General features: G+C 45.8%; 1 long non-coding RNA gene across 10 annotated transcripts in view; it reads left to right on the top strand.

Annotated features, from left to right (window-relative positions):
* The window catches only part of LOC132348764 (uncharacterized), a 271,302-nt gene that overhangs the window by 161,482 nt on the left and 84,607 nt on the right, over nucleotides 1-25,213 (top strand). For 9 of the 10 annotated variants that reach the window (XR_009497553.1, XR_009497550.1, XR_009497546.1 and 6 more), the window contains exon 3: nucleotides 3,130-3,246. The exons of the other annotated variant lie outside the window; for it this stretch is intronic. This is a non-coding gene — a long non-coding RNA (uncharacterized LOC132348764). The remainder of the gene's footprint in view (nucleotides 1-3,129; nucleotides 3,247-25,213) is intronic. 10 annotated transcript variants of the gene reach the window in all.

Raw genomic sequence — 25,213 nt, 5'->3', positions numbered from 1 at the left:
GTGGGCCATATGAACTGTGTTACAGCTAGTCAATTCTGCCATTGTTGTGTGAAAACAGACATAGCCAATTTGTAAATGAATGGATGTGGCCGTGTGCCAATAAAACTTTATTTACAAAACCAGAGGGTTAGATTCTGCCTCCAGGTGGTCGTTTGTACTGACCCCTCTTGTAGTGAAGACATTTCAGAGAGCGTATTACTCTTTCTGTCACTAGAGGGCGCCCCTCCATTAGTGAGGAGGCACGGAGGCTGGGCTGCTTTATCATGGGTGGGGACTTAAAGGAATGAATTACAGCTGGAATTACTGCAAAAGGACAGAAGACACACACACACACACACACACACACACACACACACACACACACACACACAATATCTACTGTGTTCCAGATACAGTTCAAGGGTGTGCTGGTAAACGTTTAAAAATAGACTCTCAAAAAAAAAAAAGAAAGAAAGAAAAAAGAAAAGAAAAAAGCAAAAACCAAACCACCCCTGATTTGTACTTGTTGATTTTTGTAGTGAACTCCTCCCATCACAGCTGCTCTCAAGCTACTAACTTGCCATGGATCTGTCTGCAAAGTTCCTATCATTAAATTACGGAGTCTCGTAAACTGATACAAGTCAGCATCAGCACACTGCTGACTCATTTTAGTTTGTCTTTTATTTTAATTGCTTTCACATTCACTTGACGAGGTAGGTGATAAATAATAATAATAACAACGACAACTAACATTTGTTGAGCAATTACAATATGCAGATATTCTGCTGAGTGTTTTACATGTATTATCTCATTTTGCAGTCCTCACAACTCTTTGCAGATGAGCAAATTGATGCTTAGAGAAACTAAGTAATTGGCTCAAGGCACTATCACCAGGATTCAGACTCTTGAAGTTTGACTCCCAAAGTCAGTCACTCAGATGCAGCAGATACTGCGTCTGCTGTGGTTGGGCAAGGTGCAGGTGTTTAAATCTCTGTTTTACAGCTAAGGAAACAGGTTTTAAAAAAGTGACTCGCCTTTCAGACAGCTCGTCGCTGGTCACCTTAGGTCTAGAACCCAGTTCTTTCTGACTTGAATGTCCATGTTTTCTCCAAGTGCTAAGGAACTAGAAGAGTTAGCTGAGTTTAACCAGTTATCCCCAGAGATGAGTTTGAGGAGGAATTTGAAGGAGAAGAGTCCAGGTGGACGGAGGAGAGGGAGATGTATTTTTATTGAGACAGATGCATACCCAACGAGAAGGTGTAGAAAGAAGTGGAAGCACAAACCATCTGAAGGGTTGTGAGCAGGTTTTCTTGGTTGGGTCAGAAAGGGTGAGCTGTAAATAATGGGGGGAAATGAGAAAGGCAGAGAGGGGTCTGGTTTTGAGTTGCTAAATTATAGGGGGCATGTAATGCTTTTCCAAGCCGAGCAAGTGTGGACTGTTGGAGCCACGGAGGCTGATGGGGAACAGGGCTCCGAGCTGACCACTGGGGATGCACCAAGGGATGGGGTCAAATGTCTGGTTTGGAAGGAAGTGACAGTGGAATTGCTAATACTGTCCTTTAACCCAATCTGCTTCCACCTGGGGTGGGATTTCCAGGCTCCTTCAAGATATTATATGTAAAGGAAAGGGCATTGACACTTCTAGCTTCAGCTCTGTCCTTTACCAGCTGCATGACCTTGGGCAATTCCACTAATTTCTCTGAGCTTCTGTTTCCTTATCTTTAAAATGAAGTAATGTATGTTAAAACATCTAACTCAGTGCCTGACACATTGTTGAAACTCTAGCAATCTTTGCTCATTCATTCATTCCCGAATGCTGATGTACTTGGGGATGGGGGGTGGGGCAGCCGTGTTTCTATGGTCTTTGTAATAAGCCCACATATCAGGATTGCTAGCCCTGGCCATGGCTCTTCCTGCTCCACTGAACTCTTATCAGCAAGGGCACAAACTAGAAGCAGAGGCGAAGCCAGGTTTTACCTTTCAAGCTTTGAGCATGGTTTGAAGAAGCATATGAAATAATGTTAGTCCTAGTTTCCCTTAACTGTCTATCATGATGAGATCACCTAGGATCTCCTTATCTAGAAAACAGTTCAGAACCAAGACAGAAACAATACCCCTCCGTCTACCACCAACTCATGAGTACAAACTCATGGTTGTGGCAAAAATAGATGCCAGGGACTCCCCATGGATCAATCAACTTACAGAAGAGAACCTCAGTTCTTTAGAACATACTCAGTCTCATCTTAAATATAATTTCGATGAGAACGGTTATCATGTTTTCTACCCCAAAGGAAATTAGAAGCAATGAATTAGAAGGGATAGTGTGTCTCAATTTCCTATAAGCAAATTCCTTGAAAGAAGGGGAAAGGATACGCCAATTGCTTGATAGTGGATGAAGACGGTGACAAGGCAACTTCAGGAGTGCAGTATTTGGAGCCATTTGGTGTAGGAGCTTCTCTACTTCCACACTTCATTGGACGGGAAGATATCACCACATCTGAGCACCGTCACTCATGCTCATCTGAGTCACCTGGAAACACTTATTTATTTATTTATTTATTTTTAAGTCTTTATTGAATTTGTTGCAATATTACTTCTGTTTTACGTTTTTGGTTTTTTGGCTGCGAAGCATGTGGGATCTTAGCTCCCCGACCAGGGATCGAACCCGCACCCCCTGTATTGGAAGGCGAAGTCTTAACCACTGGACCACCAGGGAAGTCCCAACCTGGAAACTTCTAAATGGTGCTTAAGAAGGCAGGGCATTGGTCAGCTTATTCTGGAAAGCTTTCTCTCCAACATGATTATGTTTTAGTTTTCCCTAAAAGAATCACATCCTGCCATATGGACATTTTATATGCATGGAAAAATTCCTCTCCAGGGAGGGTCAGATGACTGGGGCATTGCTATATAGCATCTTCAGTTCCTTCTGATTAGCTGTAAAAGGTGACAACCTTCAATGTAAAGCAGGCCTTTTTTCATCTGCTCTGAAACACTCTCTCCTTATTCCTTGGTTCTCGGATTTGATGAGCAAATTCATTTCCACTTTCTATCCTCTCTTTATAAATTTGTGCACTTTGATTAGGACCCCTTTCAGGCTGCCTCTTCACAGACTGAGGCAGTTTGATTCTTAAAATCTGTTCTTTCCCATAGGGCAGACCATCTGGTCATCTACTTTCTGCCACCCTTTTCCAGCTATGATGCCTCAACACTTTGACCGGTGGTCACATCCTCTCTGAAGACTTCTCCAAGGCACCATCATTTGCCGAAGTAAGTTAATGACTCATTCTTCTCTGCCACGAGTCCCTTCTCATATTTTTTTCATTGTTCATGATCTTCTTCCTTTAAAAGAAAGTTCTTCAAAGGAAAGTGCTGGATCTTAGGCAGGTCTGTACCTCTGAAACAGAGGAGGGTCTGTGGCCACCATGTCCATGTCCCACTCCCTTCAAGAGCACCGGCTGCAGGGTACCCGGCAGCCTCCTTGCTATGTCTTTGGATTCTCCCTGCACTCAGGTTCAGGCCAAGCTTTCCTAGGACCACTTCTAGCCCAAGACTAAACACTTCAGGAGTACCAGAGCCATACCATTCTTGCCTGACATGGAGCTCCTCCATGCCTGGTCTGACTCTAACTCAGAAGTGCATGTGATCTGAGCTTTTCTTTCTTGATCCTGCCTTCCCTCTCCCATGGGTGTCAGACTTGCATCTCTGTCTGAGGGTTCTCCCCACCTGCTCTTGCTCCCTTTACCTGTCATAGGCATTTCCCCCAAGAATGTCCTGCACCTAATCCCATCTGGGTGTCTACTTCTCAGAGAACCAAAACTCACAAAGTATCTGATGCATAGGGGATACCAAAAAAATGTCGGCTGAGCTGAATTTATTGTGGTTTTATTGGTCTTTGGGCTTTGATGGATCATCTCTTCAGTGCAGGTGTTCTATAGTTAACATGGTTAATCATACACCACCAGCCAATGCCTCCTTAAACAAGACTGAACTATCTGTGTGACTTGGGATCATCACTATGGATATTTGTTGACCAAGTAGTGAACCCACTGGTACCCTCAAAATCTGCTGAGATGTTTGAGCCTATTTGCCTGTGTGTGAGTGACCCCAGAGAGCTGTCTGTACTCATTGAGTTGTTGGTCTGTTTTCAATAGTTTTATTTTTCTGTCTCTGTCTTTGCTGTCGGTGTTTTTAAATGCTAGAGTTGGGAGGGACTTCAAAGATCATTCCTCAGCAGATCTTCAGAGCATGTAATCACCATGTACTACTCAGGTGCTGGGCATTCAGGGTTAGATAAGAAACAATCCTTTCCCTCAAGGTGGGAGCAAGTTCCAGCCTCATTTTACAGATGACAAACCAATTTGACAACATTTCTCAGCAGAGCCATCATGAAAAGAAAAATAAAGGAAGCTAATATATTGTGACAGCAAAGGATTTCTTCAAGATGGATGGGTATGGATCCAATCTGAACCTTTAGAGCACCCTCTGGGCCCCATGTCTGTGTCAATTCATGATGGGCATAGAATCACCTGCTTTCCCAGCCTCACAGGCAGCTCGAGATTCCTGTGATTAATCAACATACTGAAAAAGATGTTACCATGAGCTGACTCCATCAACAGGAACCTCATGCTGCTCATTTAAGTGTTGATTTATCCTTATGAGAGAATAAGAAATGCAGTGAGTTGAGAATGGCCCAAGCATCAGCTTGGAGAGTACCGCTTTCCTGCTTGTTGCAGAGAAATTGGGGTCTGGAGACCCGGGTCTCCTTCCAGCTCTGTCACTAACTCTCTGTGTGACCTTGGACAGGACATCTAACCTCTTAGATGTAATTATTAATTTTATTCTGGCACATTATTTGGCAGGATCATTCATTTGTCCAGCAGGCATCTTTATAACACTGTGTGTCAAACACTGTTCTTCATATTTCATAATCTTTCCAACAACACTATGAGATATGTCTACTATGATTATCATAGTTTTACAGATAAAGAAAGTGAGGAACAGAGAAACTAAATAACTTGCCTAAGGTCACACTTCTAGTATAAATAGCAGACCTGGGATTCTAAGCTAAGCAGTCTGATTCCATACACCTTGTACACAACCACTACACTGAGGGACAAAATGTTCTGACTTTCCTTCAAACTGGAAATTGACTCAGTGAAGTAGGCCAGTGGAAAGAAAGGAAGACATGAAAGCAAGAGAGACAGACTCAACAGGAGAGAGAAAGGCACAAGGAGGGATGGGGTCTTCATGGGAGGTGTCATGAAGCGGGGGGAGAGCAATCTGGCCAGGAAAGTAATGGTCACCCTAAAACACACCTGGGCAGGGAGCTGCCTTCAAGAAGATTATCTCTCCATTCAGTGACCCAGAAGAAAGCAGGCAGAGGAGGGAGCTCTTGGGCAAATGGGCTTATTCCAGGGACAGACACATCATCAGAGAGACTGTTCTTCTCTGTGATGGTTAACAGGACATAGATCCCCATACTGATTCAGGTTCTGGGAGAGCAGCTCAATGGGCAGGAAAGTGTCAAGGCCACTCATTCCTTATTGCCTGACATGTGTCAGAAATGGGAAACTATATAAAAAGACAGAGTCCTGACTTGGGTACTCACAGTCTGGTCCCTGAGGGGAAGAAGACAAATAAATAAAAAAGTATAATGTCTTGATCATGAGAAGTGATTATGTACAAGGCAATCTCTAAGATTGCTTCCAGGGATTCTCTGTCTCTTGGTATTCACGTCTTCACCTGATCCCCTCTTTTGAGTGTGGGCTGGATTTATACTCTTGCTTCTAATGAATGAATACGGCAGTACTGATATATGTCATGTCTGAAGTTAGGTTATAAAAAGACTATGACAAGTGACACAGCTCCCTCTGTCTCTGTCTTTCTGTCTCTCTCTGTATCACATATGTGAAGGGAAGCAAGCTTCCACAATGTGAGCAGACCTATGCCCCCAAGGAGTGGTGAGGAACAAGGGCCTCTGTACAACAGCCTGTGAGGAAATGAAACCTGCCAACACCAACCACAGGGGTGAGCTCTGAAGTGGATCTGTCAGCCCCCGTTGAGCCTTGAGATGTCAGCAGACCAGGCTGACACCTCAACTCTAACCTCAAGAAAGACCTTGAGCCAGAAGCACCCAGCTAAGCTGCTCCCAGAAACTCTGAGATAATAAATACTTGTCATTTTAAGCTGCTACATTAGGGGTCATTTGTTACACAGCAATAGATAACTAATACATGACAGCACAAAAGGTTTTTCCAGAGTGGCTTTATAGAGGAAGTTATAGTCAAATTGAGATGTAAAACAACAGATGTTTGCCAAGTGACAAAGGGTATTCTAAACAGTGGAACAGTCATAGAAACCAGAGGAAATAGTCAAAATTTGAACTGGATGGAACATAGAGTGTGTCTTAGGTGTGGTTGGGGCAGAAGTGGGAGATGGGGGCAGAAGTGGGAGATGAGGTCAGAAAAGTGAATAAGTGTATAAGATGGGCTAAGGAGTTTTAAATGCAAAATCAGATTCCCCTTAAAGAGTTACTATCCAGGGACTTCCCTGGTGGTCCAGTGGTTAAGACTCTGTGCTCCCAATGCAGGGGGCCCGGGTTCAATCCCTGGTCAGGGAACTAAGATCCCACATGCTGCAACTAAGACCCGGTGCAGTCAAATAAAAAAAAAATTAAAAAAAAAAAAGAATTACTGTCCAGAGATTTTTGTGGGTTACCTGAATGAGAAAGTATAGGAAGGCCAAGAATCTGAAAAATCCTTGGGATACTGGACCCTTTAAGTCTGTAAATTCAGCAACCTTCACTGCAATTGATTTCAAGGCTACAGTTCTCTCTGCCTCAGGAGTTTTATTTTATTCTTCTCCTAATCTTTCTTTATTGTCATTAATGTTATAATAAACTGCGATGCATATATCTTATTGCATGATTATAGGGCTCAACCAAAGAGTTACTGACACTGTACCCCACCCCCAGTCTCAGACATAGATCTCAGTGGTCCCTTAGAACTTCTGTACTTCACATAATAGATGTGGAAAATAGAGTCAGGGGTGGACCCTTGCCCTCCTTCTCATAGACTGTAAAGGGCTCCTACCCTATTTGTAGCCTAGTCAGGGTTATAATGCAGTGCTTAGCGGGAAGGTTCTGAAGTTAGAGAGGCTTAGGTTAAAATCCTGGTTTTCAGCACTATCTTTGTGAGCTTGGATAACTTACTTAAACTCTCTGAATCTCAATTTCTTCATCTATAAAACAGGGATTGGAGTAGTGCCAACATTACAGGTTGTGGTGTGGATTGAATGAGATGACATTCAATCTCACTGGGGGGTGTGCATGCACAGGATTTCCTTGCCAGGAATATTGCTTACTATTATTTGTCATGCGACACAAGGTTATCTCCCAAACTCATTTTCTTTGTCTTGCCTTTTCCCTGTTGCTGACTGTAGAATGATTATGTGTATGAATCCTGACTCTGAGTTCTAATTACATGTTTTCAGAATCAGTAGACTAGGTGTACTATTAGCTATTGCTGCATATCAATTTACCCCCAAATTGAGTAGCTTAAAACAACACACATTTATTATCACACAGTTTCTGTGGGTCAGGAACCTGGGAACAACCTAACCTTTGCTTTAGGGTCTTTCGGAGGCTGCAGTAAAGGTGTTGGCTGAGGCTGCAGGCTCCTCTGAAGGACTGACTGGGGAAGGATGGCTTCCCAGCTCACTTGTTGTTGGCAGGATCCATTTCTTTGAAGGCTATTGGACTTATGGCCTCAATTCCTTGGTGGCTGTTGCCTGGAGGCCACCCTCAGTTCCTTGCCACACGGTCATTTCCAGCTTGTTTCATCAGAGCAAGCGCACAAGAGCCAGAGTGAGAGTGCCAGCAAGAGGGAGAGTTGTGATCTTTCATTACCTCATCTCAGAGGTGACATTCCACCACTGTTGCCATATTCTAGACATTAAAAGCAAATGACTAGATCCAGCCCACAGTCAAGAGGTGGGGTTACATGAGGAAGTGAATACCAAAGAGCAAATACCAGAAACCATTGGGACCAGGGGTGCCTAATTTGCACATATGTAAAACCTATAGCCAGACGGTAGGAGTGCAGTTGGCATATACACCGATACCAACATGGTAGGATTTACTGAGGATAAAAGCTCACAGCTCAATGACCCTTGCTTCCGTGGCAGGAGTCCGTGCTCTCTCTTGCTCTCCCAATACATGTAGATTGAGTCTCTGGTCAGAGGTTCTGGACCTCATTGTGACAAGAGTCCTCATGTAGGGTCCTCTCCAGAGTGATGGCTTAAAGAGCTGCCAGGGAGAGAGGCTATCTTGGCCCTGACCTAGGGGTCAAGCATCGTGAACTTCTACCCTAACCCCCACCCTCTCCCCTGCCCAATTGTGTGTGTGGGGTTTGTATTAATAAGAAGGATTACTTTTTTTAAAAATATTTATTTATTTATTTGGCTGCACCGAGTCTTAGTTGCGGCATGCAGGATCTTTTAGTTGCGGCACGCATGCGGGATCTAGTTCCCTGACCAGGGATTGAACCCCGGGCCCCCTGCGTTGGGAGCGCAGAGTCCTAACCACTGGACCACCAAGAAAGTCCCAAGAATGATTCCTTTAGATCGACGAGATTGTTTTGTACTGGGTGATCTTTTGTTATGTTGAAAAATTCTATGAGAAGTTTAAATTATTTGATAAGGCTGCTTCTGGTTGATTTCCACTTTTTATATCAAAACAACTGGAGGGAATCTAATGAAGTTCATTGTAGATCTTAGACCCTTACACTGATCATTCTCTCCATTCAGAATCTGTGGTCACATGCCCACTTAGCCCATCACTGGGTCCTTGAATCCCAGCCCCGTCAGAGCTTTAGGACCCTGAAGGGGGTTTCTCTGAAGCTGGCTCAGGGGTGAGGGTTCACTGAGGGGAAGTGACCTTGGAATCCAAAACAGGGTTAGGAGAGCAAGTGGAGTCGCCACCACCCAGATGCCACATCAAGCATCCACTCGAAACACGTCTCTCAAGAAGCCCATATTATGTCTGGGACATGAGAGGTCAGCTAAGTCCACATTCAGGTTTTCATTCAGCATCTCCCCCCAGTGCCCACTGCGCTCTCAGGCATGTCCTCCAACTAACTCCTGGCTCCCACTCACTGTGTTGATAGAATTTATTTCATCTCATCTGTACAACAGTCAGGAGCTGTATGTATTGTTGACTCCAAGTTATGAAGTGTGAACTGAGATCCAGAGAGATGAAGTGACTTAGGAAACAAGAGGCTGAGCCAGGGCTGGAATTCCGGACACTCCAAATTCTAGGCTGTTTCCAAAATATAGCTCAGTACCCGCTCCCAAGAGCCAGAACTTCTAACGAGTCCTAATTACGGAGGGGATAGTGTCCACATCTGTCATTCCTGGCGATGGGTCTAACAGATGAGAACACAGAGACCCTTCCAGCCTAGCCTAGCGCCCTCCCCTCACACAGCCCAGCCACTGCTAATCCGTCCCCCAGGCTTCAGCTGACATGGCCCCCACACCCCAGTCCCTGAGCGGGCTCCTGCCGCAGCACAGGTACATGGAATTATAAGTGTTTGCCGCACTCTCGGGGCTGCGAGTTCTGGAGGGTAGGAGTTGGGTACTATTGCCAGCACCTGGCAGAGTGCCTGCTACCAAATAGGCACTCAGTAAAAATGGATGGTGCTTGGGGTATGACTGTAGCCATTTCCCAGTGGGACCTCCCAGAACAGGTTGCTTTCTGCAGCCCTTAAACTGAAATGATGCCCTTACTTCCGTGTTCTCTCTGTTATAGCACTGACCTCACTGGATGGCCGTGGAATGTTCACTCATTTGCCTCCTGCCTTAGTTTGTGTTCTCCCCAAAGTAGACCTTGAGATAAAGGTTTGGGGGCAAGTAGTTTTATGGGGGAGGGGACAGCAGGATGAACTGTGACCGAGGGGGGAAGTCAGGGGGAGCAGGTTCTGGCTGTGCGTAACTGCGGCTCAATCCCACTGGAGCTTTCTGAGAGGTGGCATGGGACACAGCTCAGGATTGATGCACTGGGGTGAGGAAGCTCGGAAATGTATCGACCGACTCCCATTCCTCAGTGATTTCGGCCTGTTCCTGGGGTGTTAATTCCCCAGCACTGTCCTGTAGACATTTGTGCACACAGGAAGTGTCTGCAGATGACGTCTGGGGTCGGATGACGGGATGAGTGAGCAGGGTACCAACAGCATCTGCTTACTCCTCATTGGGGCAGCAAGCTCTTTAATAAGACTCGCAGCTGAGGTTTATTGAGAGCTTGCTATGTGCCAGGCACATGTATGATCTTATGTAGTTTTCACAACCATGGGATTGCTATCATTAGTCCCATTTAAGGATGGGGAAACTGAGGCTCAGAGAAGCTACCTAACTTGTCCGGGCTGGTGAGTGGCAGAGCCTGGCGTCCTTCCTGGGTGTGTCTGATTCCTCAGCTGGTGCTCATTCCACTCTGTTGCACCTCTCTCACAGTGCTTTACAAATAAGATGATGATTGGCTTCAAAAGTCGATAACAGCAGGAATCCTGGAGACCACTTAAAAGTGCAGCATTAGGAGGTCCAGGCCTGGCATAGCCACAGGCTGGGTGAGAATGAAAAGGCAAGGAAGTGGGAAAGAGAAACTCCAGGTGTAGGTCCAGGCAAAGGGGCTGCAGCCAGAGCCAAGCAGAAGACAGTGTAGGTCAGGACACAGGAGGATCCGCAATGTGTGGCAGGAAGGGCAGAGAACACCTCCAGGTGCACCTAAAGGCAACTTGCAAATCAGCAGAAAAAGGGTGTGTTTTTTTTTTTTTTTTTAATGCACCTTATGGAAGAAGCAATAAAGAATCAGTGGGACCCCAAGACCTCCGGCTGGAATGACTCATTTGGGGGTGGCTATGGGTTGCCAAATATATGGGATCACCCTTTTGATGATAATGTCAGAGATGAAAGGACGCTCTCCTGGAGATTCTTTAACCAAGTCTTCATTGTTCAGATGGGAAACTGAGTGTGGCTGGAGGAAATGGCTCCCCCAGGGTAACACAGCTTAACCGAGGGGCATTCCCGGTTCTCACTATGGACCAGTCTTTCCACTTATAAACGGATCCTTGGAACCTCCGAGTGAACTGTGAAAACTGGATCAAGTCAATTCCTCCCCTGTCCCGTGACCTCATCACCTTCATCTGTAGAAAGGAGTGAGATGCTGCCTTGCTGTGCGGCTGTGAGGGTAAAAGGATGTGAAAGATGTGACTCTGCCGCTCACTGCCCATCCAGGAATTGGTGCAGAGTTCACATCGTGGTGCCCCCGGCCTGTGGCCAGCCCAATCTGCAGGGCATGCAGGGCCCAGAGCTGGGGCCAATAATGCAATAATGTGGGGAGGGGCACAGAGGACCCTTCCCCCAGAAGGAGGAGCCTCTCATATAAGACCTGTGCTCCTCCTGTGCTGACCATGACCTGCCAGCAACCCGAGCTTGGCGTGAAGTATCACCCCTGGTTTGTGAGCAATGCCCGGCAAAGCCCCAGGGGCTGGGACTGGAGCAGGAAGGGAAGAAACTGACAAGGGCAGCCATTCCTGCCGGGGAAAGTCAGGCTGAGAGAAAATGTAATTACTGTGTGACTCCAGGGGAGTTTCTTGGCCTCTGTGCTCCTCTCTCCCCATCTGTGAAATGCACAACTGAGTGAGACGGCTCAGTGTTCTGATTTTGCCATCTCGGGACGTGAAGATAGGTGATTGAAGGACACTGAAGACGTGGGTGTTATCTGACTGCGTCTGGCAAAATCTTCCCTGCTGGCTGGAGGTGCATGGTTTGGAGGAGGATTGAGGTGGGTGATTGCGGTTTGACTCAGTTCCTCTGTTGAGACCAGGTGGGTTGCTGGATGAGGTGTGGATTGCTAAGGCGTTGGGGGCGTGGCCCTGCCTTCCAGGAGGGGAGTGGGGCTGCCAGCACCAAGAGCTAACGCTTATGCACCCTTCTAAGCCCCGCATCAGATTGAACTCACTGCATCACCAACATGCCTCACAAGGTAGGTTCTATTCTTCTTCTCATTTTAAGAGCAGGAAAGTCAGGCACAGAAAGGATGAGTAGCTTGTAGCTTGTCTAAGGTCACAGAACTCGAAAGTTATAAAACCAGGGAATCAATCCAGATAACCGAGCTCCAGAGCCCATCCACTTAAGCCCTACAGGATCGCGCTTCACTGACAGTCATGGGGCAATGTTTGCACGCCAGGCCCTGTGATAGGTGAACTATCCATGTGATTTGCTTTCATCTCCCCAGCAATTTGGAAGGTAGACTTTACAGTCTTCATTTTACAAATCGGGAGACAGGATCAGAGAGGTAAAGCAGCTTTCCCCAGGTCACATAGCTTACGTGTCGGGACTGGAATACAGGTTGTTCTTACAAGCACATGAAAAGGAAATGAGCCCAAGTTATACCCCAGGCAATGAAGAATCCCAGTAGGAGTACCAGGTGTGACGCGGAAACACAAGAGTGAGCCCAGCTTGGGGGACGCGTGAGTGAACTGTGGAGAAGATGGGGTTTGAGTGGGGCCTGGAAGGATGGGTAAAGTAGAATCCGGGTGGAAGGACACCTGCGTGGCGGCAAATGCATGGAAGCAGGCGAATTAGAAAAGTGGGAACAGGAAGATAATGAAGCCAAGGCAAACGTGGAGAGCCCCAGGCTCCAGGGGGAGAATCAGTAGAAAGTGGTGGCGAGCTTGGGTGGAGAGGAGTGTGGGCTTCACACGTGGGCGCTAGGAAGGCGCTTCCACGGCTCCCTGAGTGCACGGAAACTCTTCCAGTGCAGACTCTTTTGTGATGTTCCCACTCCCTTCCCTCCCCCAGGTGTTGAGTCCTGCTATGTCTCGGGGTGCAGGGGGATGATCTGGGGAGCTGTCTAACCGCAGAGACCTGGTTTGCCTGGGATCATTCTGCCTAGTGCTTTGCTTCTCAGAGCACAGTCTCCAGAGAAGATTTCTTGCTATTCTAGTCAAGGTCAAAGTGCTTCATTCTAAAAGGGGAGGACACCGCAAGAGCCACCTTCAAACTTGTCATGGACAGGAGGATGGGCTGTGTGAGCAGGTTCAGTCTTGGGAGATCGCACAGGATATCTTTGTCCTGGGTCTCATGTGTGTGGAATATGGGAGGGTGGTAGATTGTTGGGGTCTTTTGCAGTCGGGAGGGGCTGGCCTGGGGTCTGCTTATCTGGATTTGTTTAAAGTTGAATGAAGGCCCCTCTTGGCTTTCTCTGTGGTTCCTAGCATTTATGGAACATGACGATGACTGCCGAGCTCTAAGCATCTCTAAAGGAGCTCTTAGGGATGGATGCCTGCTTGCTTCCCTCGTGGTCCAGATCGCAGTACCATCAGGGTTGGCTTTGTGGTTCACATTGAGATGGCACCAAGATGTTTTAAGAAATGAGTGCAAAACAGTGTAAATTGAAAAGTCAGTTTCTTAGCGATAACACGTATTTAGTGTGTTTGGAAGGAAAACAGCCTAAATTGTGGGCAAGTGTGATGATCAAGATCTGACATAAATATATCAACAAAGATGAAATGTAGACACAGAAATCAGGAAAGCCTTTCTCACATGATGCAGGGACATTCCCATGCTATCTCCTTCCCCTGTCAGAGCTGGAGGGACACATCACGAGCCTCCAGGGGGCCTGATCTTGGCAGGCAAAGTGTGAATTGCTCTGATCTTTGGGCCTAGAGTCACCAGGAGGAGGCATTTCACTGCCATGTTTTTCAGATGCTGGGCAAAGCCTTTGCACCTGGGACTAGGGGCTTTCCAGTGGATGGGGCTCTGCAGATTTGGTCAGACTGCCTGCAGCTGACGCTCTTATTCCTGGCTGTGCTCACACAGGACCCTCAGCTTCTGTCACTCAACTCTTACTCTTTTTGGCATCTCCTTTTTGGCATCTCCTGGTGACCTCTGTATTGGTCTGTGCTCACTTTCGCCCTTTAACCAGGACTGTCTCTGTTCACTGACTCTCCGTGCTGAAAAAACCCAGACCTGACCCTCTAGGCTTCTGTTTTTGTCTTCTTTGCCCAGTTCTGTGACTTCCTGGGTCTAAACAATGCTTGATCTGGTTCATAGCAATTCCTAAGGATTGACTGATTTTTTTTTTTTTTTTTTGATCTGCCAAAGAGAAGTGCCTAGAACGGCAATTGTTATTGTGAAACAGGGCAGCTATGTTGGGCATGGTGAACAATTTTGCCCACCTGGGGAAGGCTGCAGGTTAGGTGGGAGTATCTTTAAGTCACAATTTTCTCTACCTCTCTGAAAGTCCTTCAGAGCTATGGGTTGGTTTTTGCTTTCTTATGTTTTAATATCTCTTGTTTAGATATTCAGGAGCCTAGTGATACGTAACATTGCTCAGCACTTTAAAATTTATTTAATAAAGCACTTTTACATATATCAGAGGGCAATGGTTTAGAACATAGATATCAAAGGCACGTTGCTTACATTCAAATGCTGGTCCTGCTATTGCAGGCTGTGTACCCTTAAGCAACTCGCTCTCCCTGGGCTCAGTTTTTTCATACAAGGGTGGCAATAATATACTTAAATCATAATTTGTTGTGGGGACGGATAAGTTAATAAACAGAACCCGCACATAGTAGGTCTGCATAAGCATTAGCTACTATTGTTGTTATTATTATTACTATTATTACATTTACTCTCATGGCCAATTGTTTAGGTTAGTGGCATGATCCAAATTACCCCGGCTCCCAGCTCCTTCCTGCATGTGCACTAGCTCCAAGCCCTATAAGTTCACCCTGCCCCACATATTTAAAGAGCTTCCGGGGGCTGCCTCACCTGCATGTAGCATCAAGCCCACTTCCTGGGTTGCACACCTCTCGTTGGTTAATCACAGTCTAATCGGTTAGGCACGGTCTTCAGTTAATCATCACTGTCCCTCTCAGTCCTGCCAGGCCCTGGGGCTGCTTCGTGATTTCTCCAGGTGTGGTTGCTTCTTCCTCTGCTCAGAGAGGCCCAGGAGTTCTTCCAAGACCATTTGGAGGGGCCAGAGCCTCTAGACTGCAGAGTGGCCCAGAGTGGAGCAGGGAGAATGGCTCACCGCCTGTTGATTTGCACTCTTGACAAAGGGCTCAGCCCTCCTGAGGTGGGAACCTTCCACCTCCCTCCCCCAAAGAAAACCCACTCTTCCCAATGTGAGCAAGCAATGGAGATTTCACTGGAGATGAGACCAAGGATGTGGTCTTAGGCACACCATGCAGCAAACTACCTGATAAACACTTTTTTAGCTTACTGGGATTCCTTCCCGAGGAGGAAGGAGGCCTCCCTCAGCTTTTGCCTTCCTCTTCCTTTTTTTTTTTGGTGTGTGTGTGTATGTGTGCTTTGGAATCATTTCCATGTTTTGCCTGACCCCTGGTATATTGCTCGCTTCAACCCCCAAGGTGCCCATCAGAACTGCTTTTCAGTACAGAAGTCCCCTCCTATGAATGACTTCTCATACCAGCTGCTGAGAGATTAAATGTTTCTTCCTAAGTTGCACAAAATAGGGTTCCCATGCCTTGGGGGGTCATTGCCCCCTCGCTGACCAGCTTTCTTGTCAGTGTTTTCAGCTCTACTCAGTGCTGGATTCTTTTCCAACTCACAGAGGCTTGTGCTGCAGAATTTGCTCTGTCCAGTGCCACAGCCCTCCTGGCTTACAGAAATGTCTGTGGTATGGTGTCCGGCTCCCTGGGGATGGGTAGCCCCCTCCCCCCTTGGCTACAGTTGTCTTTATAACAGGTGTTCCATGCCTTAGGCTATAGTTACCCACTGAGAACACCCAGTGATGGCAGGCTCTCCCCACTTAAGACCAGCCCATCCAAGTCTGTGCCTTCAGGAAGATTACCAAAACTCCCAGCCTTTTGCTAGATCCATGAGTACTCTGGGGTCAGACCATGTGTGGCACTGGCAGGGCCCAGCTGTTAGGTGGAAATGGTTTGTCTGGCTGGATCCAGTCCACAGAGCACCTGCATCAAAATTACCTGGGGAATGTGCAAAAAAATATAAACGCCTGGGCTTTCCCAAGACCTACCTAATCCGAACCTTGGGAGGTAGGGATGAAGAACCTGAATTTTTTTTTTTAATTTATTTATCCATTTATGGCTGTGCTGGGTCTTCGTTTCTGTGCGAGGGCTTTCTCTAGTTGCGGCAAGTGGGGGCCACTCTTCATCGCGGTGCGCGGGCCTCTCACTATTGCGGCCTCTCTTGTTGCGGAGCACAGGCTCCAGACGCGCAGGCTCAGAAATTGTGGCTCACGGGCCTAGTTGCTCCGTGGCATGTGGGATCTTCCCAGACCAGGGCTCTAACCTATGTCCCCTGCATTGGCAGGCAGATTCTCAAGCACTGCACCACCAGGGAAGCCCAAGAACCTGAATTTTAAACAAAGGTCTTAGCTAATGCTTCTGCATCCCAAAGTTTGAGAGTCACTGCCCTAGACCACTCAGAGCTCCCTCGCTGAGCCACTGTGAACGTGGAATGTGAGTGGGAAATCAACTGCTATGTTAAGCCACTAAAAATTCAGGATTAATGTGTTATCACAGCATAGCATATCCTTACCAATATCCAAGCTAAATTCTTCATCTTTCAGTGATGTTGGACAATTGACTTATGTATCATTAAGAAGTTTAATGAGATTTGCTTCAAGCTCCAGTAACAGTGGCTGGTGACACAGTATCTGACTGCAGTGGGCGGGGCTGGGACATCTAAGGTGTCAAATGTAAGGAGCACTCACTCTTGGGTTTGTCCCAGTACGGGGTCAGCCCCGGAGAGGGAGCACCTTTTTAAAGTTCACACCCTGGGTTCTTCTCTTGCCTCACCCTGGTCCTGGTCCTGGTCCTGGCAAGGACCTTGGAGAAGCCCAAGTTGTTAATCTAAGCATTGCTGTGGAGAGCTCCTGCTTTTTTTCAAGGAACAAATAAAAATGATCTATACCTTCCCCCTCCTTCATGCAACAAAGACTTGCTGACACACTTGTGCCAGGGCTAGGCACTGGCCGGGTCCTCGAGTTGGTCACAGTCAAATGAGGAGGCAGATGAATTAGGAAATCATGGGGCCACTGGACCTGAAAGGAGGGGGTGAGTCAAGAGCTCCGGAGCCGGGAAGAGGCAGAGACCTGCTCAGCTTGGGCTCCGAGCGCAGCTCAGCTCCCCTGGCAGATGATGCTATGAGAACGCCTAACACAGCAGTGCCTCATACTTGTGTTTGGAGAAGGGTTGGATGAGTGCAATTGACGATGCTTGTTCAGATGCCCCACATGGCCGATGATTTGTAGCTGGGCTCTTACCATTATTGGGGCCCAGATTTGGTTTTCTAGAGAAGGTGATTCCAGAACACTCACCCACTGAGAGGGCAGGTGCCAAGTGCTGGACCAGGGGCCTGGCACCGTGCCTGGTCACAGGAAGCGCTCAGGAAAGGTCAGTTCTTCTTCCTTCACCTCTGTTGGCGGGAGCTGAGCTGTGGGAATGGTCAAAGGGAGGGAGGAGGTGAGAAGCTCTATAATGAAGAAATTGATGGCATTATTAAAAATCATAATAATATTAATTGAACACTTAGGATTTGCCAGGCATGGGCTAAGCACTTTACCTGGAAGAGCTCACCAAAAACCCCATGAGGGGGATACCTGTATTCATCTCTTACACCTGCTGTGATAAACCACCACAAACATAATGGCTTAAAACAACACAAGCTTATTATCCTGCAGTTCTGGAGCTCAGGAGTCTGACACTCACTAGGCAAAAATCAAGGTGTTGGTAGGGCTGTCGTCCTTTCTGGAAGCTCTAGGGGAGATTAATTTCCTTGCCCTTTCTAGCTCTGGAGGACACCCGCATTTCTTGGCTCATGGCTCCTTCCATCTTCAAAGCCAGCAACATCAGTTGGGTCCGTCTCAGCTGCCAATGCTTTGGTTCTCTCCTGCCTCCCTCTTCCCCCTTTAAAGATGCTTATGATTACACTGGGTCCACCAGGATCATCCAGGCTAACCTATTTATCCTAAGCTTAGCAGATCAGCAAGCTTAATTCCACCTGCCATCTTAATTATCCTTTGTCAGGTGACTTGACATATTCACAGATCCCGAGGATTAGGACATGGACATCTTTGGGGAGCCTTATTTTGCCTACATGAGAAAGTACTCTTACTGAAGGAGGTGCTGTTAAAGGAAAAACAAAGGCTATCTCAGTGATTGGAAGGTTGAGTACCGAGTTTACTTATTTATTAGTCAATGGGAGACACGCAGTGGAGGAAATTCATCGAGTGGCTTCTGGAAGGGAAAATGTCAGGGAATTTTATGTGCTAGGGAAGGGAGGTTCGTTGTGACTATGTTAATTAAGAATTGCCATTTGCACCCGGATTGGATGGAATGAGTCCATTGGCTTGTACATGGTCAGTTAATGTGTAAGTCTCACTGTGTATTGGTTAAGAAAGAGCCTTCAGTTAGGTCTACGGATGGTCTTTTGATCTGGGGTTTCTCCAAGTCCATAGATGGTTATTAGCCTCAGCTGGTTAGAGCCAGTGTGGTGAAACACAGCACACCGTGCTGCTGCACCAAATGGAAGGGCCTTCTTTTATCTCTTATTGCTCCCAATTTACAGACAAGGAAACTGAGAGAGGTCATGTAGCTTGTGAATAGAAGAGCCAGGATCCAAACCTGCATAGTCAGATGCCAAGGCTCCCTTTTTAACCGCCTCACTCCAGGACCCAAACTCCAGGCTTGACGGACTCCTCTCCTGAATCCACCCAAGCCAAGGAAAGAGGCTGCAAATGGAGAATTCAGCAATGGCACTTCCTGGAGGTTGAGAGGCCCCAGTGGGAAATTCAGTGTGTATACCTGCCAAGAATTTTGGGGAAATGCATTTCCTGAGAGAATGGGGACATTTGTAGATGAAACTCACCATCAGGCAGTGCCTCTTGCAACAGAAAACATGATCAGCTTCTGACATTAACCCCGGGGCAGGAAGGAGCAGCTCATTAAGCTCTGTCAGGGATGCTGACAGCCGCAGACAGGAGACCATGTTTATAAATGACTTACTGTGGGGACCAGTGAACCTCATTACAGGCGCCCATCGAGGGCCTGTTCTCCCCTCTTCCATCTTCCACCATCGATCTTCCAGTGCAGAGCCTGTAATTAAGACCTGTATTGACTCTTGATCAATTTGTTTTATTAAGCTGAGGAAGAACACTGCTGGTTATGTGTACACATTGAAAAGGTGGTCACATGAAAGTGTGTGTGTCCGGGGGCAGGTAGGGGGATGGGGTGGGGTGCACCCAAGACGCCTGGCTCTGCCTACAGCCATAGAAATATGCCTAAGGGACTCATTTCCCCTGGGGCCATCACGGCAGCTAGGGGCCAGCCTTCCCTGAGATGAGCTGGGATATCTGACACCATCATTCATGTATCACATAGAATTGCCAGCTGCCATTTACTGAGTGCCTCCTGTGAGCCAGGCTCTGCGCTGTGCCGTGTGAGCTGATTCTTACATCACCCTACCTAGTTTCTCCAGTGGAAAAATGGAAGCTTAGTGTGAAAAAATAACTTGCTGAGGTCAAGAGACACCTGTTTGGGAGGTTGCCTTAAATACATAATGTCATTTAGCCCAAGAGTGGGAAAAGATCTTTGGTACAGACCAACGGGTGACACTGCCATGTCTAAAGAAAGCTTATTAACTTGGTGGGGTGAGGTAGGGGTGGGGGGCTAGAATCAGCCCCAATCTAGCAAACAGGGAGCCCTGGAGGCTGTTGGCTGAGGATATGTGATCCCCACTGGGGGACTGCTGTCTGGGCTGTCAGAGAGTTTGCTACTGAGATAAGTACCTCTTTGGGAGACAGACCATCAGGCTCTCTCTATCCGGCTTATCACCTATCCTGGTCACATAGCCAGCTCCACTTGCATTGAGCCCAAATCCCATGACAACTGTCTGGTGATGAATTGGCCTCCCTTACAGATTCTCTATGGATAGATGATGGATGATTTAGCCATTGCACTTCTCATGGTGAATTTAAATGTTAGCATTTGGGTATATGCATCAGCTTATTGTAAACTTGGTGAATGTGAGTCTAGCCTTAAGGGATGGCCACACCCTTTAGTTGTGGCCAAGGACAAGATCCTGAAAATTGGGGCTACAATTAAACAGCTACACTTGATGAATTATCCTGGGAAATTTGTCAGTCATCTTTTCTGGGTGACAGTGGGTCCTTGTGACCCATCTAAAAACCCATGGCCATTACCTTTTAGTATCAAGGGAGGCAGGGCTTGATATTTTATCTGCTGAATCTGTATTCAGCACTTTTCCTGATGCCCAATATCACCTTCCTAGTCCTTTTTTTAAAAAAATTATTTATTTATTTTGGCCGCATTGGGTCTTCATTGCTGCATGCGGGCTTTCTCTAGTTGCAGCGAGTGGGGGCTACTCTTCGTTGCGGTGCACGGGCTTCTCATTGTGGTGGCTTCTCTTGCTGCAGAGCAGGGGCTCTAAGTGTGTGGGCTTCAGTAGTTGTGGCACGCGGGCTCAGGAGTTGTGGCTTGGGGGCTCTAGAGCACAGGCTCAGTAGCTGTGGCACACAGGCTTCGTTGCTCCGTGGCATGTGGGATCTTCCCGGACCAGGGCTTGAACCCGTGTCCCCTGCATTGGCAGGCAGATTCTTAACCACTGCGCCACCAGGGAAGCCCCCTAGTCCTTTTTTAAAAAAAAATATTTATTTATTTGGCTGCGCCAGGTCTTAGTTGCGGCATGTGGGCTCTTAGTTGCGGCATGTGGGCTCTAGTTCCCTGACCAGGGATCAAACCCGGGCCTCCTGCATTGGGAGTGTGGAGTCTTAACCACTGGATCACCAGGGAAGTCCCCCTAGTCTTTTTTTTAACTAATCTATTTTACTGAAGTACAGTTGATTTACAATGTTGTGTTAGTGTCTGGTGTACAGCAAAGTGATTTAGTTATACATATATATAATAATTTGCATCTGCTAATCCCAAACTCCCTATCCATCCCTCTTCCATCTCACCTTCCTAGTCTTGATCTCTCAGCGCAGACGTTCAGGAGATAAGGCTCTGCCCTGGAGAAGATGGGATGGAGATAGGGGTGGGGATGAGGGCATCAAGACTCTCCCGGCTTGACACAGGAGAGGAAAACAGCAGGAGTCAGGCTCTCTGGTTTGCTTGCTGGGTTTTATAGGTTGAGGCTCAGAGTTCTGACTGATTCCTAGCTCCTCTCTCTAAGGAGCAACTCGGAGGCTGGGCAGGGCCAGAAGTCCCTTTATTCTAGTCCCTGAGGGAGGTAAGAAAGTGATGAACCCCTGACTAGGACAGTTCATAATAAAATTTAAGACATGATGTTTTTCTTATGGAAAAGTCAGTTCTTCCTGAATCTGGCAAGGAGCCCAGATATCGGCTCAGAATCTGCCTGCAAATTCTCTGATGGTCCTCATATTGAATTGGTGTCTATGTCCCCTTTCCTTGAATCTGGATTTACCTTGCAACTGGGTGACTGACAGAATACGATGGAAATGATGCTATGTGACTTCCAAGGATAGGTCATAAGAGGGAGATACAGCTTCCTCCTGGTTCTCTTGGGATTCTCACATTTTGTTCCCTCAACCATCACCTAAGAATACTGAAGCTGCCATATTGTGAGGAAGCTCAGGACACATGGACATGAAGGAGTACAGGCAAGCCTCCTTCCCTCTGCCCTGCTTAATGCCTGATCCACAGGGTACATGAGCATAATAAAAGAGTTGTTTTATGCCACTAAGTTTTAGGGTAGTTTTTTCTTTTTTTAATTAATTAATTAATTAATTATTTTTGGTGGTGTTGGGTCTTCGTTTCTGTTTGAGGGCTTTCTGTATTTGTGGCGAGCGGGGGCCACTCTTCATCGCAGTGCGCGGGCCTCTCACTGTCGCGGCCTCTCCTGTTGTGGAGCACAGGCTCCAGACGCATAGGCTCAGTAGCTGTGGCCCACGGGCCCAGTTGCTCCACGGCATGTGGGATCTTCCCAGACCAGGGCTCGAACCCGTGTCCCCTGCATTGGCAGGCAGATTCCCAACCACTGCACCACCAGGGAAACCCTAGGGTAGTTTTTTAATGCAGCAAAATATAAGTGAAATGGTCACTGATTTTTGTGGCTCAGAATTAGACCCTTAAATTATTTGAACCAAACAGATCCTGACAGTATCCACCTCACAGGGTATGAATATGGTGATGTATATTGAAGCTGCCAGCATGCAGTAGGTTCTCAGCAAATCATGGTTTCCTACCTTTCCAGAAAGGCCTTCCCATGTCTTTTGGCCTCTCCTTTAGGGAATAGGGGCCTTTACTGCCAAGGCAATAGGGAAGTTTTACATGGGCTCCACTGCCTGTTTCTAATTAAAATCATAAAAACTCTCTGTTAGCACCTTAATAACTTCTTCCAGGCTGAAGGCAAGTTTCATAAATAGAATTCTTAAAGGGAATCTGAAGCTACTTCTGTAAAATAAAACAAACAAAATAATAAGCCCCCAGGGCCTAACTGCAGTCACAGAAGAAAAAAAAAAGAAGTTCCCCCATTCCTAGGGCAGTGGTTCTCAAAGTGTATTGGAATCTTGTGGGGAGCTTGCTGAAAATGCAGATTTCTGGGCCCCAACATGAAGTAAGCATTTTTGTGTGGCCCAGAAATCCTAATTTTTAAACAAGCACACCCGTTCCATTGAATTTTTTAAACAACACTTTTATTGAGATATAATTCATATATCAAACACTTCAACCATTTAAAGTATACAATTCAGTGGTTTTTAGTATATCCATAGAGTTGGGCAATCATCACCATAATTAATTTTAGGACATTTTCATCACTACAAAAAGAAATCCTATACACATTAGCAGTTACCTCCCCATTCCTCCCTACTCCCCTTGCCCTAGGCAACCACTAATTTGCTTTTATCTCTGTGGATTTGCCTATTCTGGACATTTCATATAAATAGAATCATATAAAAGATGGCCTTTTGAATGGCTTCTTTCACTGAGCACAATGTTTGGTTTTTTTTTTGATGAAAGTTCATAATAATGCAATTGACAAGGAAATTTAGTTTTTTCTGAGATATGCATTTTATTTATTTATTTGTTTGTTTGTTTTATACTGCAGGTTCTTATTAGTCATCAATTTTATACACATCAGTGTATACATGTCAATCCCAATCGCCCAATTCAGCACACCACCATCCCCACCTCACCACAGTTTTCCCCCCTTGGTGTCCATATGTCTGTTCTATACATCTGTGTCTCAACTTCTGCCCTGCAAACTGGCTCATCTGTACCATTTTTCTAGGTTCCACATGCATGCGTTAATATACGATATTTGTTTTTCTCTTTCTGACTTACTTCACTCTGTATGACAGTCTCTAGATCTATCCACGTCTCAGCAAATGACTCAATTTCATTCCTTTTTATGGCTGAGTAATATTCCATTGTATATATGTACCACATCTTCTTTAACCATTCGTCTGTTGATGGGCATTTAGGTTGCTTCCATGACCTGGCTATTGTAAATAGTGCTGCAATGAACACTGGGGTGCATGTGTCTTTTTGAATTATGGTTTTCTCTGGGTATATGCCCAGTAGTGAGATTGCTGGGTCATATGGTAAATCTATTTTTAGTTTTTTAAGGAACCTCCATACTGTTCTCCATAGTGGCTGTATCAATTTACATTCCCACCAACAGTGCAAGAGGGTTCCCTTTTCTCCACACCCTCTCCAGCATTTATTGTTTGTAGATTTTCTGATGATGCCCATTCTAACTGGTGTGAGGTGATACCTCATTGTAGTTTTGATTTGCCTTTCTCTAATAATTAGTGATGTTGAGCATCTTTTCATGTGCTTCTTGGCCATCTGTATGTCTTCTTTGGAGAACTGTCTATTTAGGTCTTCTGCCCATTTTTGGATTGGGTTCTTTGTTTCTTTAATATTAAGCTGAATGAGCTGTTTATATATTTTGGAGATTAATCCTTTGTCCGTTGATTCGTTTGCAAATATTTTCTCCCATTCTGAGGGTTGTCTTTTCGTCTTGTTTATGGTTTCCTTTGCTGTGCAAAAGCTTTGAAGTTTCATTAGGTACCGTTTGTTTATTTTTGTTTTTATTTCAATTTCTCTAGGAGGTGGATCAAAAAAGATCTTGCTGTGATTGATGTCAAAGAGTGTTCTTCCTATGTTTTCCTCTAAGAGTTTTATAGTGTCCGGTATGACATTTAGGGCTCGAATCCATTTTGAGTTTATTTTTGTGTATGGTGTTAGGGAGTGTTCTAATTTCATTCTTTTACATGTAGCTGTCCAGTTTTCCCAGCACCACTTATTGAAGAGACTGTCCTTTCTCCATTGTATATCTTTGCCTCCTTTGTCATAGATTAGTTGACCATAGGTGCATGGGTTTATCTCTGGGCTTTCTATCTTGTTCCATTGATCTATGTTTCTGTTTTTGTGCCAGTACCATATTGTCTTGATTACTGTAGCTTTGTAGTATAGTCTGAAGTCAGGGAGTCTGATTCCTCCAGCTCCGTTTTTTTCCCTCAAGACTGCTTTGGCTATTCGGGGTCTTTTGTGTCTCCATAGAAATTTTAAGATGATTTGTTCTAGTTCCATAAAAAATGCCATTGGTAATTTGATAGGGATTGCATTGAATCTGTAGATTGCTTTGGGTAGTATAGTCATTTTCACAATATTGATTGTTCCAATCCAAGAACATGGTATATCTCTCCACCTGTTGGTATCATCTTTAATTTCTTTCATCAGTGTCTTATAGTTTTCTGCATACAGGTCTTTTGTCTCCCTAGGTAGGTTTATTCCTAGATATTTTATTCTTTTTGTTGCAATGGTAAATGGGAGTGTTTCCATAATTTCTCTTTCAGATTTTTCATCATTGGTGTATAGGAATGCAAGAGATTTCTGTGCATTAATTTTGTATCCTGCAACTTTACCAAATTCATTGATTACCTCTAATAGTTTTCTGGTGGCATTTTTAGGATTCTCTATATACAGTATCATGTCATCTGCAAACAGTGACAGTTTTACTTCTTCTTTTCCAATTTGTATTCCTTTTATTTCTTTTTCTTCTCTGATTGCCATGGCTAAGACTTCCAAAACTATGTTGAATAATAGTGGTGAGAGTGGACATCCTTGTCTCGTTCCTGATCTTAGAGGAAATGCTTCCAGTTTTTCACCATTGAGAATGATGTTTGCTGTGGGTTTGTCGTATA

Source organism: Balaenoptera ricei, chromosome 15, assembly GCF_028023285.1.
Source record: "Balaenoptera ricei isolate mBalRic1 chromosome 15, mBalRic1.hap2, whole genome shotgun sequence".
Lineage (NCBI taxonomy): Eukaryota > Metazoa > Chordata > Mammalia > Artiodactyla > Balaenopteridae > Balaenoptera > Balaenoptera ricei.
This window is presented reverse-complemented; position numbering and strand designations above follow the sequence as displayed.